The following is a 16,503-nucleotide window of genomic DNA, read 5'->3' on the forward strand; positions in this document are numbered from 1 at the left end:
ACAACTAATAATCAAGTGTGCAGCACTTGATGGACTGTTGTATAGCCACACAGGTGTGCCGCTTAGAGGGAACACTGGCAATGGACAAACCCTTTCTGTCATTTTAGTGTTTATGCTGCAGCGCTGCAGCTGTGCTGCTGTACCATTTCTAGTGTAGATAAACTCTAGATGCCTTTGAATTAACAAACAAATGAAAATCAGTATCTAACCCATTAACATTCCCTTCCTCACTCCCCAAAAAACTCTACCTTCAACACAACTACCCACCTGAGTTTTAGTTCCCCTTACTCCTCAAAGTCCCAAATTAATATGCCTTGCAGCATTCTGTGAGGTTCAGCAGACCTGAGCTATCTTTGACCAAAGATTGGGAGGAATTGGTTCCATAAACTGTTAGGGAAGCTAAACACTCAGGTACCACTACCAGGTAGTATGCTCCTTCCACGTTTGTGGAACCGACAGCCCTTTGTTTCTTGTTTTTAACCGTTGATGGTGGAGATGTTCTCTGATGCATTAGTTATAAATGTTAGTTCTGAATTTACCATTCCTCAAGCCACTTAAGCCAGGGTTTTCAGAAGAGACAATAGTAGTGCCTTAACTGGCTCCCCTGCTTGATACTTTCAAGGGAGCTGACTTTCAGAGGATCGTTGCTCAGCATTTTTCTAAAAACCAGTTCTTTTTTGAGGTTTTTCAAGTTGGGCATCCAAAATCACATCACTTCTGAAAATCTTGGCCTTAATTGTTTTTCCTGTGATGTGTGGCTGACAAGCTTCTTGATTCTGGAACTTTATGCAACAAAATCCTGGAATTAATAAGCACCAGAGATGACAGAACTTTATAAGGCACCCACTGCTTACCATAGTGGCAAGAAACTATAATAGCTGAAGGCTTTGAGGCAACTGGACTATCAGTTAGAATTCTGATCAGTATAACAAAACATTTAAGAGTGTCCTTGCAGACAGCCTTGTGCCAAGTGAAAGTCTTATGTCAAAGAACTAACATCCAGCTTCATCAAGCTTTCACAATCCTTGCAAAAGTACTGATGGAATACTTCCAACTATCTGTGTAGGACAGTAGTTGATTTTGGAATGGTGAGGTGGAGAACAGGCAATGTATTTGGCTTAGTTACATCCTTGCACTGAAGTGAAACACTGCATGAAGACTGCCACAGATGAGTCCCTCCACTAATGTGTCCCTACACCGGGCAGAAATACCATAGAGCTGTTGACAGTGGTTGCCAGGACAACCTCCATCAATGTATCAAAAGCACACTAAGAAGAAAGGCTAATAGGTCCCCATGGCAACCTCTCGTGTATCGTGAGGAAGATTTGGCAAAGGTTTTTGTGTCAGTTTCCCTCCTTTGGCAAATCAATGTTAATTAAGGAGAAACATTGGCCTGACAAGAAACCAATGGTGGTTTAAATTAGTATTGCAAAGGCATTAGGCATCAATGTTCTCATTTCAGCCAATCTCTGAGACTTGAGCATGCAGTACTCCAGATTTGCAATGTGAACCGAGTTTTCCTGCAGTTGAGCTTCCACGCTAAACAAAGTGTAATTGGGGAGATTCCAATTTTTCAGTTGATGACACCTGTGTTAAAGTGAAGTGTAAAGAAGTCATGTTGTACCTTGATATAATCGTAACCTATGCTTTCCCGTTTTCTGGGCCTTGGATGCATCACAGGCTTCTTATCTTTGAAAGAATTTGAAGGACGTGACAGCATCGCCTCTAAGGTGCTGTAGCCATCTGAGTCCATACTGACTATCCAAGTACCTGCTTGCTCACCTGGGATTCGGGAAGTGTATAAGAGTCCAGATATTGAGGGTTTGGGCTCAAAACCATATTTCTACCTACAAGAATGTAAGAAATTTTAGATTTCACAGGAGGTTTCACCATACCTACATCGACAGAAGTCTCATCATGCTATGAGACATTTTCACTTGGTTGCTGTCCAACTAAACCACTAGATCTTAAAGTCCTCTTTTCTTCTGCAATAGTTCAGGACAGATAGTTCTTGACAAGATTGGCATTTAGCTGGAAAGATTTTCCACAGTTAGTAGTTTCAGCATAGCCATTGAAACAGATAAATTCCATTGTAGATAGGTTCTTGTACCACTTTGAATGGAAGTTGATAAGGTAGGTGGTAACTCTTAGTTCCTGTGGGACTCATTCCATAGTTTGGGACCAAACATTGAGACGGCTGTTTCCTGCTGAGACTAGCTTTACTTTTGTGGTAGAAAGTTTGAATGTGGCTGAGGATCAGAGTTGTTGACCAGGGTCTTCATCCCAGACTGTTAGGCAGTCTTTTAGCTATCCTTGGCCCAGACTAAGGACCAAGACCTTGAATTTGAGTCAAAATTTTACTAGAAGTCAGTGTAGAGAGCAGAGGACAGATCTGATGTGCTCATGGTAGCCTGCATTGCTGAGGAGGTGTGCAGTTACATTGTGAATTTGGTGTGGAGTTGGTGATTCCTCAGGGCTGATGGCTTTGTGCTCAGGTATATTGCATTTTAGTCCATCCAGGAGGTAAGGAAGGCATGTATAATTGAGGCCATGTAATCATCCACAAGATGAAACTGAGTTAGCCTAGTCAACCAGAGGTGGTAGAAAATGTTACTTGTAAATGCTGCTATGTGAGAGCTTAATGTCAGTAAATTAATTCAGGAACCTATTTAAAGTGCAGACTGAGTTGACCTATTGGTGGGTGGGTACCTGCAAGCAACAGAGACTGCACAATGGCAGCCAACTTCTCCACCTGGATTTCCTTTGCCCACATCATCACCTTTGTCTTGCTTGGGTTCAGATTCAGTCAGATGTTCTGCATCCCTAGGTTGATCTTGTCCAAGCACTGAGCCATCTTGGCGGTAGTGATATAGTCATATATCGTGAAGGATAACTAGAGCAGTTGGCATTCATACTGCTGGCACTTGAGTATGTGTTCTCTTACCCTACTCTCCCTAGTAGCTGTATGGAGATATTGAAGAGGACCAGAAATAGAATTGATCATTGTGGGATCTTGCAGATGAGGGGGGTGTGTTGGCAGAGGTGCAGTTTCCCAAAAGGTGCAACTTGCTTTTGGGTGCATCCCCATGTTTATAGAACCCAACTGATGCATTTCCTTCATATCACCTTGGTAGATTCCCTTGTCTCACTGTAGTGGGTCACACAAACTTTCATGGTGTCAAAATGGCAACCTATATCTGATATGCACTGGCAGGGAGTCAGTCCAAAATAGTTAAATAAAAAGTGGATTTCCAAATTTCTCTGATTCTGAATTCAGCATCCAATAATGTGTCCACAGTGGTATTGTATCAAGGGTGGCATCCCATTAAATGTCTTTTAAAGGCTACGGCCATCTAAGTAAAACTATGCTTCTATTTAAAATGGTACCTTCACACAAGTTGACTGTGTGAAACCTTCATTTACTTTTCCCCTTTTTAACATCCTCTGAGTAGTGATTGGACTTCATAGAACTTTTTAATTGCTAAGAATGAGTCTGTTATAACATCTCCCTTCAGAAAAAGGTTATGTATAATTCTTGTTCTCCTGAAGTTATTGGGTTAATTGATTCTCTCTCATCCACTTCCCCAAAGAGTTGGTGGAATATGTTTCTTAACACCTTCTATCTCTTCCTCAAAAATAAATAAATAAAAAATTACTACTACTGTTCACCAAGGGTTCCCCTCCTCCCCCTTAACCAAGCAGTGGAGAACATATTATTTGCTGAGAGAGTATATGTTTGGCTACCATCAAATTCTATAGCTAAGGGAATTTCTGCTATTCACATATGGGACGCAGAAAGCAGTCTCAAACTTTTGTACTGGTGACCCCTTTCACACAGCAAGCCTCTGAGTGTGACCTCCCTTTTATATTAAAAACACTTAAAAATATTTAACACTATTATAAATGCTGGAGGTGCAGCGGGGTTTGGGATGGAGGCTGACAGCTTGCGACCCCCTGAGGGGTCTTACCCCCCAGTTTGAGAACACTTGGCTAAGAGTGTGGCTATAATATGCCTTCTGAAAGAGGAAATTACAGGTAAGTAATTTGCTTTTATTCGATGTAGGCTCTCTTGTGCTTCATAATTGCTCTGGTGCCTCTTGATTATTGCTGTTATCAGTGTAAAGTATAAAACTGGAATTTAGAAAATCCTTTTACATAAACATATCTGCACATACCTTATTAACTGTCAAAGATCCTAAGTGTGGACTACCTAATAGGTAGCTTTTGAAATATTACTGTTGCTGACCAATCAAAAACAAAAAATCCCCCACAAACTTCCCCTACCAGGGACTTCTCTTCTCCTGTGTTTTTTCTGAAGATGGCAGGGCCCCTCATCAGAAAGTCTGACTCTGCTTCAAAGTCTATCTTATGGCAGGCCCAAATAAGTTAAACTTAAAACTGCTAGCTTACCCTGCTCCTTCGGTGTGGTGCAAGAGAGAGACTGTATGGGTATGCACAGCACCAGCTGAATCAGCCCTGCTGAGGGGATTTCCAGGCTTCCATACACTTGCAATTCTTACCTTGGGCCCTAAACAAGGACAGCAGCTGGGATTTTCTCCCTCAAAGTCCCAAAATGCTTCCAGGACCCTTCCTCTTGCTCAGTCCCTGTCCCATAAGACTCCCCCCCCCTCCCGAATGTAGTAGTGCTGACCCTGAAGGATTTCCTTACCAGCTTTAAATGCTGGTAACCCTGGTACCTCATTATAAGCATTTTGCCAAAAATAATATAATGATAATAATGATCTGAACAATTTGCTTCAGACTGTGCTGCAGACATAAAGTAAGGTGCAGCTAATGGAAATAGCTACTTTATATTTAGGTTTTGGTATAATTCTCAAACAAAACATAATCAGGTGTTTTGGAAATAGATGCGGTTTAGAAGTGATTTTGTATATAACAGCAGTGTATATGTAGATATTTTGTCCATTTTATATATTGTTCCTATAAAGAAGTAATAACTTGTTCATACAATGTTGGCTCAAAATCTTTTCTGGAAAGACAGCTGTATAGAAGAACCTAATAGTTTATCTAATTCTGCCTCTTTACCCTAGAACACTTTACTTTTAATACAACTGCATACAACATGCATCTCTGAAGACAAAAAATTTGTAAGAAAGGACAATGCATGTAGTACTGAGACAAATAAGGGAGCTAATCTGAGCACTTCAGTTCTATAAAATGTAAGTTTATGAAATCAGTGGTCAGATCTCCATGGCACTATGGCAGTATTTCAATTTGAAGTTTTGGAGACATAATTTGGTTATATTTTGTTTGTGGTGTCCCTTGTTATAGAGTTGTGGAGCTGCATTGACTACTGTAATGGAGAATATTTTTCTCCCCTTTGTGTCCTGGATGGTTATTTTTATTATAAAAACTGCATGAGAAATCAGACTATATGGCAGAATGCCAGATAGACTAATCAGCACAATTCACTGGAACTGTGCACTGTTATGATTAAAATCACTGCTCAGAGATCGGAATCTCCTCAGATCCTCTATATATTGCCTTAGAATATTTTATACCCAAAATCACATTTCATTTGAGAATTGTGCTGAATTGGTTCTCTCCTTATTGTGTTGACTTCATTTAATCTTAGGCCTGTTGCACAAACTACATAGTAGGTATGACTATAATACCTCTCATACCCTGTGATTGGTTAACTCTTAACTCAGAAATGTTCATAGATAATATTGAAAATCTAAAATATTGTTCATCTAAATATCATAAATATTAGGTTGCTTCTCGAAGGAGAAAAGTTGGGGTGAATTGTACATTACTGCCTACTGATACTAACTGATATTATAGGCAGAGCTGATAGGTACATCAGAAGTAAAGATTGACTAATGCTTCCCATTATAAGGCTCAGTTTTCAGTTGCCTGTAACATTGCCTAATTTTAGCCATTAGGCTGAAACTTTCCTTGTCAGGTGTCTGCTTTAGCTATATCTGTTTTGGAAAGTTTCAGCTAAAATGGTTTGCCCATTTCTGAAGCAAGGAAAGTATTTTTTTTGTTTGTTTGTTTTTGCCCATATTAGAAATTTTTTACAGTGCTTTCACTGAGAAGTTCTAGCACCTCCATGCTGTGGTGCAGGGACTCAGCACTTGAGGAGGGAGTTGTTCAAGTGTCAGAGATGTGCCTTTTGCTGGCCTTGTTTAAAATCTGCTCAAATTTGGTCAAGTTAATAACCGTCTGAAAATCTCAGTACATATTCTATAAAGATTTGTTAAAAGTTCTGCAGCTAAACATTCTGAAGGCTCCATCTGCACTGAGTATGCCTGATCTCCATACAGCTCTTATAAGCTGACCAGAGTGCAAATGTGCTGTGTGCACAAAATTACCTGGCATGTTCCATCCCAGGCCTGCAGAGGCTGAGCAAATTTTTCCTTGCAATTTCTTCTCTTGGATGCTGGGGGCCACTGTGGCACTAGGCACCATAAATGAGAGCAAGTAGGCAAAGAAAAGCCTGGGGCTGGCCTGTGCCAGGAAACTCAGGCTTGCAGAGCTAGGTCTCCGGCACTGTTTCATTGCTGTGTAGACTTTCAGGCTTGAGCTGGAGCCCAAGCTTTGGAACCTTGTGAGGTGGGAGGGTTCTAGGGCTTGGACTGGAGCCTGAGCACCTGGGCAAGGCAATTGAACTAGACTTTCCACAAGTTGTGATTAATTGTGTGTACAGTACCTTATTTTTTCTGGGTATCCAACTGAAGACCCTGCAGTCTGATCTGCAGAAGTCCTGAGCATTCACAGCTGAAACTGAAGTCAATGGGAGCTGTGTTTTGAACATATTAATTGCTATATCATGCTAAGTACTCTGAAAAATATGGTCCTAGGTGTCTCAAATTAGGCATCCAAAATTACTGGACAGTCTTAACCTTAATCTTTCTGTGCCATCTGTAAAATGGGAATAACACAACTACCTCACCTCATGGGGTGTTGTGAAAATAAATTCAAGAGTGTTTGTTAGGCATTCAGATACTATAGTGATGAGTACCTTAGAAAAGCCCATGAGGAAATTCATAATGTTGTATACATTTAAGTTTTTGAATAGTGTGCTGTAAATAAGGTATGGGGCACACACTGGACAATGAAAATAAAATGAAATATTGAATAGTTGGTCAGTCGGTGACCACAATTCATCCTGTGCACTGAATGAGGCAGGAAGGGGCCGATGGAAGAAATAGTATGTGATCATATTAAAGACTGTATCATAATGCGTACCATCTCCGCCTATAATAGGTATCTGTTTTTGGGATTCATTGTAACAATGTACATATAACTTATTTCGCAAATTGTAGATTAAAAAGTTACTGCAGCCTTGCTATAGCAAAAGTCATCAGCATTTGATCAGACTTATTGAGCTGGGGAGATGTGCACACAACTGGAAACTTTAAAAATATTGAACATCTTTATACAGGTAGAGTCAGATTCTACAATATGCTGGATGTCTTCTGTCAATTGCTAAATGGCCTCAACTCCCATTGACTTGCAGGTGATGCTCAGCAACTTGTAGGATCAGATCCTTGAAGGAGGGAGGTATATATATTAAGATTACCCAACTCTTCCCTTTATAAGACTCTGTTTTCAACCGTTTACAACATTGCCAAATGTAAACCATTTCAGCTGAAACTTTCCATGCCAGGTGTCTGTCTCTGGCTTCAAAGTTTTGGAAAGTTTCAGCCAAAACAGTTCAGCCATTTTAGAGAATATGTTGCGGGGAATAAAAATGTTAAAAATATTTTAAAATTGCTATTGAGAAGTTCTAGATTTCTGTACTTCAGAGAAGGGATTTGAAATTTGGCAGAGGGGTAACATTTGTGTCAGGTATGTACTTTTTGCTGTTCCTATGGAAATCTGCCCAGATGTTCCAAGAAACCTTTGAAAAATCCGTTTGCACATGCTAAGTAGAGCCTTTAGACCTGCATGGCTAAAATCTTGGAAAATTCCATTCACACTGAGCATGCTCCAGGATCTCTCAGGTACTGTGTATGTGGACTGTGCATGCACCATCTCCACACAGCAACCACACGTGTCCATTCCTAGGGTACAGGGGCTCACCAGGACTTTCCCTGAGCTTTCAGCTCTTAGCTGCTGTGGGCTGGGGTGGGACTGGACACCAGAACTGAGAGAGAACAGAGAGACTTATCTCCCTTGTGTTCTCAATATCCCCATCCCAATCCCTGCAGCTGGTGCCCAGGCAGCATGGAAGAAGGTGCCTGACTCAGATACAGGGAGCCAAGAGCCAGACCAGGGTGAGAGAAGAGGAAGGAGTAGATTTGGAGAAGGGGGCCACAGTGGTTGAGGAGGAGGAAGACAGAGTGGAGGCTGCAAGACAGAAGAGGAGGAAAAACTGCGACTGGGACCTGAGGGGTTGGGACTGGGACACAGGAACTGGTTGGGCAAGATGGCTAGGGGGACTGAGAAGCAGTTGGTGTGGAGAGTGAGACTGAGATTGAAGGAGGAGCTCAGGGAACTTGGACTTATTAGGCAAGAAGACTATAATTGGGAATCAGTGAGGTGGGTAGGGGGAAAAGCAAATCTGATGAGAAGTTGTGGCGCATGGGAAGAACTGGGACTAGCTGGGCAAAGAGACTGGGATAAGAAGCCAGTGAGGGGGGCAGACAAATGGGGGAAATGATTGGAGTTGGGGAAGGATGAGAGACAGATTGGACCAGGAGTTGTTTTTTGGGGGTGGGACTTGGGGCTGGCTGAGTGCTTGACTTCACAATCTTAATATTCTTTTAACATAATCTCTGACTCTGCATGTGCACAATAAAATGAAGATGATGGGTTGATGCAAAAAATGTATAATTCTGTCTCACACACAAGCTATATATATAGTGTTGTGGAGCAACTTATTTTTTTGTAATCAAATACAGTGAGTCTGAAGATGGGCAAATATATATTAGTACAACACATTAAGTGTACTTAACACCTCAAATACTTAGGACTATGCAATTAACAAGCGTGTTTAACCATAGCGTAGCCAGGACATAACATTGTTTCCATGATAAATTAGGACAGGTGTTTTTTCTTTGAGAAATGTTATATCCATGTTATATAGCCAAGCCAACAGACTAACTCAGTGTAGTCTGTAGCAAAGCTCCTTTAACACAGTTCTCAGAAAAAATTATTTCCAGTACTAGACACTGAAATTATGTTAGCAACCATATTCATAGATATAACTGGCATGATTTTGGCTGTACCATGGTCAGGGTCTTATGTGTTGAGAGTGTTTGTTAAATGACAATGAACAAGGCTGACAACTGTTCTGTAGAAATGTTTATCCTAAGGAAAGGGGTTGTCTTTTAATTCTAAAATAGTCCAGTGAAGTGACAGGTTTTTTGGGTATTTTTTTAATAATGAAGTCAGGGATGGCATCCTTGTCTACTAGAGAGCTTAACTTTTGTTATCCTTAGTGACAGTGTAGTATTCTTATGCAGAAGTTAAGCAGATCTGCTTTGGTGTGAAGGATACAAGTCAATTTTTAAGATTTTACTTTCAAAGAAAATGTGATTATATATTATGGTTCCCATGTGAATAAAAGGAAACTAGCAAAATTTGTCTTTATAATAACTGGAAGGCTATAGCATGATGAGAGCAACATTTTTTTTCAGGAAACATATTTCTGATATAAAGTAAACATAAATTTGTGCTTTGAAGCAGTCCATAGGCATGCCTGAAGTTCATTTCTTAATGCTATCAATTACAGGGCTTCCTTAGGCACTTAAAAGGAGTTCATTCAAAAGCTGAGGATTCACACCAGTAATTCGGTGAATTGACAACCTGTTGTTTTTCTAATGTTGTTAATCTACAGAATTGTATCTCTTAATGCTTTTCTGCTACCCTCAGTGATGTAATTAGTCTAGTATTGCCTGGGTATGGTTTAAAAAAAAGCAGCTATGAGAAGAAACAAATTGAATATTACTCCAGAAAAATACCTTTCCATTTGGCATTGATACTCTTAAGGTATGAATAACTTAAAAATCCTTAACTCTGTAGCTGATGAGAATTTAGATAATCAAATATGAAATATTTTCAAAACTAATAAATGACTTGATGATCACCAGACAAGCTGCAGCGGCATAGGAGCCAGCAAACAGAGCTGTAAACAGGGGAGTTTCAGTGGGAGTTTGCAAGGGGTGTTTGTGGGGAAGACTAAGAGAGCTAGGCAGAGGAATTGACAGGCTAGTGAAGGGAGTGGGTGGAGTTCTTCCAGTGTTCTAGTGCCTGTTGGGGGGTTGTTTTGCTGTGGGTGGTGGTGTTTTGGTTCGCTTTGTGTTTCCCAGACTAACAGGTTTTAGGTGGGAAGGCTATGACAGATACAGCGGCAGCAGTGGAAAACACAATGATGATGACTGGATGTGGAAGCTGCAGCATGTCCATGATCCTGGAGGGGGTACCTGATAAGGGTTTCATCTGCATGAAGTGCTGCCTTATAGAGCTGATGGAAGAAAAGATCCGAGGATTGGAGATGCAGGTTGAAACTCTGAGTTTAGAAAGGGGTTCGAGCAGATGATGGAGCAAAGACATGAGAAGGCTGAAGGGAAAAGCTCAGACTTGCAGATGGAAGCAGGACCAAAAAACTCTTGAGGGGAGACTGTTGGATGTGGCAAGTGGACAGTGGAAGCATGTGACTAAGAGAACCAGGCAGAGGGAAAGACAGGCTAGTGAAGGAGAAATAGAGCTCAGGAACAGGTTTTCAGAGTTGAAAAATGAAGAGGCACAACAAGTGGTCGCTGAAGGTGAGAGGGCAAGGAAGAATTGAAGAACAGCTAGTCCTATAGGAAGAGGGGAAGAGTCAATGGAGATAACACCAAATATGAGCTCCAGGAGGATACGGGATGGGTCGCAGAGGATTGCAAGGAACAACAGGAATTGTGAGGACTTGCCGCCAGAGAGAACGGGAGATAGACCAGAGAATTGCACCATCGCCAGGAAAAGGCACGTCTACGTGATTGGGGACTCCTTACTGAGAAGAATAGGCAGACCTGTAACTAGCGCTGATCCGGAGAACAGAAGGGTGTGCTGTCTGCCAGATGCTAAGATACGGGATGTGGACCTGAGGCGCAAGAGGATCCTAACGGGAGCGGGAAAGAATCCGCTGATTGTCCTTCATGTAGGAACTAATGATACGCCTAGATTCTCGCTGGAACTTATCAAGGGGGACTATACTAGGCTGGGGAAGACACTTAAGGAGATCGAGGCTCAAGTGAACTTCAGTGGGATTCTGCCTGTTCCTAGAGAAGGGTGACAAAGGTGTGACAAGAATATGGCGGTCAACAGATGGCTCAGACAGTGGTGCTATAAGGAGGGCTTTGGGATGTATGGGCACTGAGAGGCATTCATGGACAGAGGACTGTTCTCTCGGGATGGACTTCACCTGAGTAAGAAGGGAAATAGACTTCTAGGATGGAGGCTGGCACAACTGATTAAGAGAGCTTTAATTTGGGGGAGATGGTTGGTTGGGAGATGTCCAGCTAATCTCCACGCCGGAATTTAACATTGAGAGGGAAGAAAACGAAGTAAGAAAGGATACAGCTGTGGGTATGAGAATGGACATAAAGAGGAAGGGTAGTGTAGATACCGGTCTAATAGGTGATACTGGCGGTAGAATGTCTGTGCCTAATCAGGTAAAGAATGTCAGTGAAGCACAACGCAGGCCACAGAATCTCATCCACCCACTCCTGTAACAAACCCCTAACCTATGTCTGAGTTATTGAAGTCCTCAAATCGTGGTTTAAAGTCTTCAAGGTGCAGAGAATCCTTCAGCAAGTGACCTGTGCCCCATGCTGCAGAGGAAGGCGAAAAACCTCCAGGGCCTCTGCCAATCTGCCCTGGAGGAAAATTCCTTCCCGACCCCAAATATGGCGGTCAGCTAAACCCTGAGCATTTGGGCAAGACTCACCAGCCAGCACCCAGGAAAGAATTCTCTTTAGTAACTCAGATTCTTTCCTAGGTGCTGGTCGGTGAGTCTTGCCCACATGCTCAGATTGGCAGAGGCCCTGGAGGTTTTCCGCCTTCCTGTTCAGCATGGGGCATGGGTCACTTGCTGGAGGATTCTCTGCACATTGAGGTCTTTAAACCACGATTTGAGGACTTCAGTAACTCAGACATAGGTTAGGGGTTTGTTACAGGAGTGAGTGGATGAGATTCTGTGGCCTGCGTTGTGCAGGAGGTCAGACTAGATGATCATAATGGTCCCTTCTGAACTTAGTCTATGAGTCTATGAGACAAATGAAAAGACTTTGTGACCAAAACCCCCACCTCTCATGTCCTGTTTGGTCCATCAGCTTCTCCCCTTGTGTTTGCCTGAAACCTAAAGACAACACAAATTGCTGAGAGAGGACACTTTTGTCCAGGTCCCTTGATCAAGACTGAGGAGGAGGTGTGTAGGTTCCAGAAACTTCTTCAGTACTTCTCCTTCGAGCAGGAGTGGGCAAACTTTTTGACCCGAGGGCCACATTTGGGTTGCAAAACTGTATGGAGGGCCTGGTAGTGAAGGCTGTGCTTCCCTAAACAGCCTGGCCCCTCCCCCTATCCGACCCCTCCCACTTCTCACCCCCCTGATTGCTCCCCTCAGAACCCTGACCCATCCAACCCCCCTTGCTCCTTGTCCCCTAAGCACACTCTCCTGGGACCCCCGCCCCAACCGCCCCCCGGAACCCCAACCCCTATCCACCCCCCCTGCTCCCTGTCCCCTGACTGCCCCAACCCCTATACACACCCCTGTCAGTACCCACACCTATCCACTCCTGTTCCCCATCCTCTGATCCCATCCACACCCCTGCCCCGTGAGACTCCCTTATCCAAACCCCCTCCCCCCCACGTTCCCCATCCCCTGACCGCCCCCCAGAATCTCCGCCCCATCCAACCGCTCCCTGTCCCCTGACTGCCCCCCAGCAGCTCCTGCCCCTTATCCAACCCCTGAGCCCCTTTATCATGCCGTTCAGAGCAACATGTCTGGCAGCCGTGCCGCACGGCCACAGCCAGACGTGCTGCCATGCTGCTCAGCAGGAGCATGCAACCCCGCCACCCAGAGTGCTGTCTGCGTGATTGTGGTGGGAGGGGGGAACAGCAGGGGAGAGGCCAGGAGCTCAAGGGCTGGGCAGGACGGTCCCACGGGCCGGATGTGGCCTGTGGGCCGTAGTTTGCCCACTTCTGCCTTAGAGTTTACAGAGTTCTCTGCATAAAATTAACTATACATCAGTCATCTCTAGCAAGATTTATTTAAAAACAGAGAGCATAGTATTAAAAGAAAATAATTACTTTAACATCTAGTTTTGCCTTTCTCAGTAGTTAACAAGATAAGACATTCTCAGCTTACTTACAGAGAAAACAGAAAAGTGAACAGCTTACTTTTTTGCAAACAGTCTCCTCTGTCTAACCTCTTTGGCCATACTGTCAGCTTTCTTTGATAACTGGATACCTTCTCTTTGCTCTTTTCATTGTCTTGGGGGACTGTGTCAGTTTATAGACTCAGACTTTAAGGCCAGAAGGGACCATCATGATCATCTAGTCTGACCTGCATATTGCTGGCCGCAGAAGCTTACTCACTCCTGTAATAGGCTCATACTCTCTGGCTGAGTTACTGAAGTTATCAAATATTGATTTAAAGACTTTAAGTTACAGAGAATCCACTGTTTACTCTAGTTCAGACTAGCAAGTGACTCAAGCCCCATGCAGCAGAGAGAGGCAAAAAACAAAATGAAACAAAACAGGGTCTCTACTAGATTTCCCTTAATCAAGGGCCACCATCTCCTCTTTCAAACCAATTTTCTGTTTTCCTCTAAGACATGGCTCATGGAGGATGCAAAGACACTTGGCTATTTATCATCATCTTTCAAAGGCTTAACATTTTAGACCACATTTCACAGACCAGTCTGCATGTCTATACCCTAGTCAGTTGTGTATTATCCTTCCAAAGAGGCAGAAGGTCATTTTCCTCAATATTGACCTTGGCCTTTCTCATTTTCCATTGTTACTAATTAGGGACAGAGGTTCAGACCCTCTATTACTCTTTATTCTTAATAAATTTGGTGAGGCAGGAGGCAAACAATCACAATGCAAGATTTTATACCTTTCAGGAAGTTCTTTATATCCATTTCCTGTGTCACCCTGGATGTTACATCTCTAGAAGCAGCAAGATAGAACTGCCTTTTAAAGGTTAGCTTAGATTTTTATTCACAGCAATTTTCAAGATGGCAGGCAGGGGAGGAGATTTTGAAGTCTTATGCAGCCTCTCAGAACACACAATTTCTTCAGATGTTCCTCTCCTGCTCCCATTAAAAAGATGTCTATAAATATTCCCGGAGGGTTTCCCAGCTCTTCATGTGGTCTCCAGAGATAAGCTTTCTTCAGCCTTTAACACTTCTACAGCAAAACCTTTAGCCTCTAAAGATCTAATTCTCTTCAGGTTCTCATTTTCTTTTTCACCCCTTGATTTCTACTGGCTCCTCCAAAAATGGGGAAATAGCCTCAAGCTCCAAGCAGGCATTGTACACCTCAGGGACCCCCAGAAGGGGTTTCTCCATAAATTTGGAATTACATTGCAAGAAACTTTTTTCTTTGTAATTAAATATGAATGTAAGAAAAGAAGAACTTTGCAGGGCTTTCCCTGTTCCTGGATGAGGGCAGACAAGGGAGTAACTTTGCTTATTCACTCCTCTGCTCAGCAGATTATGGAACTGGCCTAACTCTAGAGATCAAACTCCTAAATCTGCTCAGAAGTTATATAGATTCCTTAAAGAAATAGTTTGTCTCCTTCCAAGTGGATGCAGCAGTAATAGCCTGATTGAAAAACAAAACAAAACAAAAACCCTACCCTCCCTTTGGATGTGTCCTTGTGGAAACCCATTAACAGACATTTGGAATTGGGGAAATCAGAATATTTCTGACTGACTAATTGCAGCTCAGTTTTCTGTTGTGTCTTGTCCCTTCTATATCTAGACTGACATAACATCTATCTTCCTATCAGAGTTGTGAACATTATCTACATTTTTTGTTGTTTGCTTGCAAACTATTATTTGAATCTAGAGCTTCAAAGAAACATCTTAGTTTTGAATGCTATCCAAAATTTTTGAGGCTCTTTATCTAATTTCAGAAGAAGTCATTTTCTTTCCCATGACTCTTATTTCTTTAGATTTATTTCAGAATACGTCTTTTTAAAAAACTATTTACCATTTTGAGGCTATGCTCTTGTGGTTTATTAACACCAGAATTGTTTCACAGAAATGTGGCATTATACTGGTATGGTGAAGCTCCTTTGCTTTATACTGCCAATATATATATACACTGTACGCTATTCATATAAATAGTGGCTTAACTTCAAATGTGTTCTGTTTTAAAATATTTTGGCAAAATGCTAATAATAAAATTAAGTTCAGAATAATCTTACAGAGGCCAGCCATGGGCTAGTCCAAAGAAGTAAAATGTGTGCAGGTGGTCGGTTAGCTAAGAGATTGATTGGTATCAGGGGCAGTCCGGGGCAATGGCTGGAGTTCTCATAGAGGTCAGTAACTGGAAGATCCAATCCAAGGGACTGGGATAGCAGCTTAGGGAGGCAAGGTAGGGCAGGGCAGCATGGCAACAAAGTGGCATCAGGCAAGGTAGGGTGAGGCAATCTAGGCAGCAGTAAGCAGGCAATGGTTTGTTGCTCAGACAGCTTCTTCTTGGGGCCTTTGTATAATCCAGGATCCCAATGAGAGTGCTACCTGTCCATCCAATCAGAGGCCTGGGGTTTGGTTGCTGTGGCTCTGTAGGCTTTTAGCACTAACGCTGTTGGTTCAGGGCAGTGGTTAAGTGCTCTGTCATGGTTCAGCAGCTGAGTATGCTGCCTAAGGACCTCGAGAGTCTAGGTTCAGTATTGATATCCTGACAGTATTCCAAGACAAAAATAACTACATTAAAATAGTGTTAAGTCTGAAAGAACTTAAGGATGAAAAAATTTAGAGATGTTGTCTTCATCTCTAAACCAAGTACTGGAAATTCAACATTAAGATTTCACTTAAAAGAATTCCAAACATTTTAAAGTACAGATATGCACAGTTAATGCAGCCAAACAATCTTAATTCCTGCCCAGTAGCAAAGCTGTGCAGTAACCATCTGATTATGCTTAAGACATTTGGTGCGTGTGGTCCTAGATTAGACTGTGTTTTTTGAAGACAAGAGGTTTTTCTCATATTTTTCCCTTTGTGGTGTCCTTAGCTCTTTAACTATTGTCCAGAGCCTCCACAATAAATACCACACTCATCAGCTGCCTGCGTTGGAATCAATCATTTTTAGTTATTATCCTGAGTGGAGTGATCTTTGATGGTTTAAAGTGGTACATTCTACTGTATTGTCCTTATTCCTTAAGGGAAAAAGTGATGAAAAATTATATTAAATTTTTCCAAATTATCTAAAGATGGATAATATAGAAACAGGTGAAAATGTCTCTATTTACCTATACCTGCTCTCCAAAGACAATTATTAAGATGGTAGATCTAAAATTCTTGAATCCAGGCCTCC

General features: G+C 42.2%; 2 protein-coding genes across 8 annotated transcripts in view; one reads left to right on the top strand and one right to left on the bottom strand.

The window, feature by feature from the left end:
• Positions 1–16,503, bottom strand: part of WASHC4 (WASH complex subunit 4) — a 275,049-nt gene that overhangs the window by 211,851 nt on the left and 46,695 nt on the right. The window lies entirely within an intron of this gene.
• Positions 1–16,503, top strand: part of SLC41A2 (solute carrier family 41 member 2) — a 95,859-nt gene that overhangs the window by 59,637 nt on the left and 19,719 nt on the right. The window lies entirely within an intron of this gene.

This window comes from Gopherus flavomarginatus, chromosome 1 (assembly GCF_025201925.1).
Source record: "Gopherus flavomarginatus isolate rGopFla2 chromosome 1, rGopFla2.mat.asm, whole genome shotgun sequence".
Classification (NCBI taxonomy): Eukaryota; Metazoa; Chordata; order Testudines; family Testudinidae; genus Gopherus; species Gopherus flavomarginatus.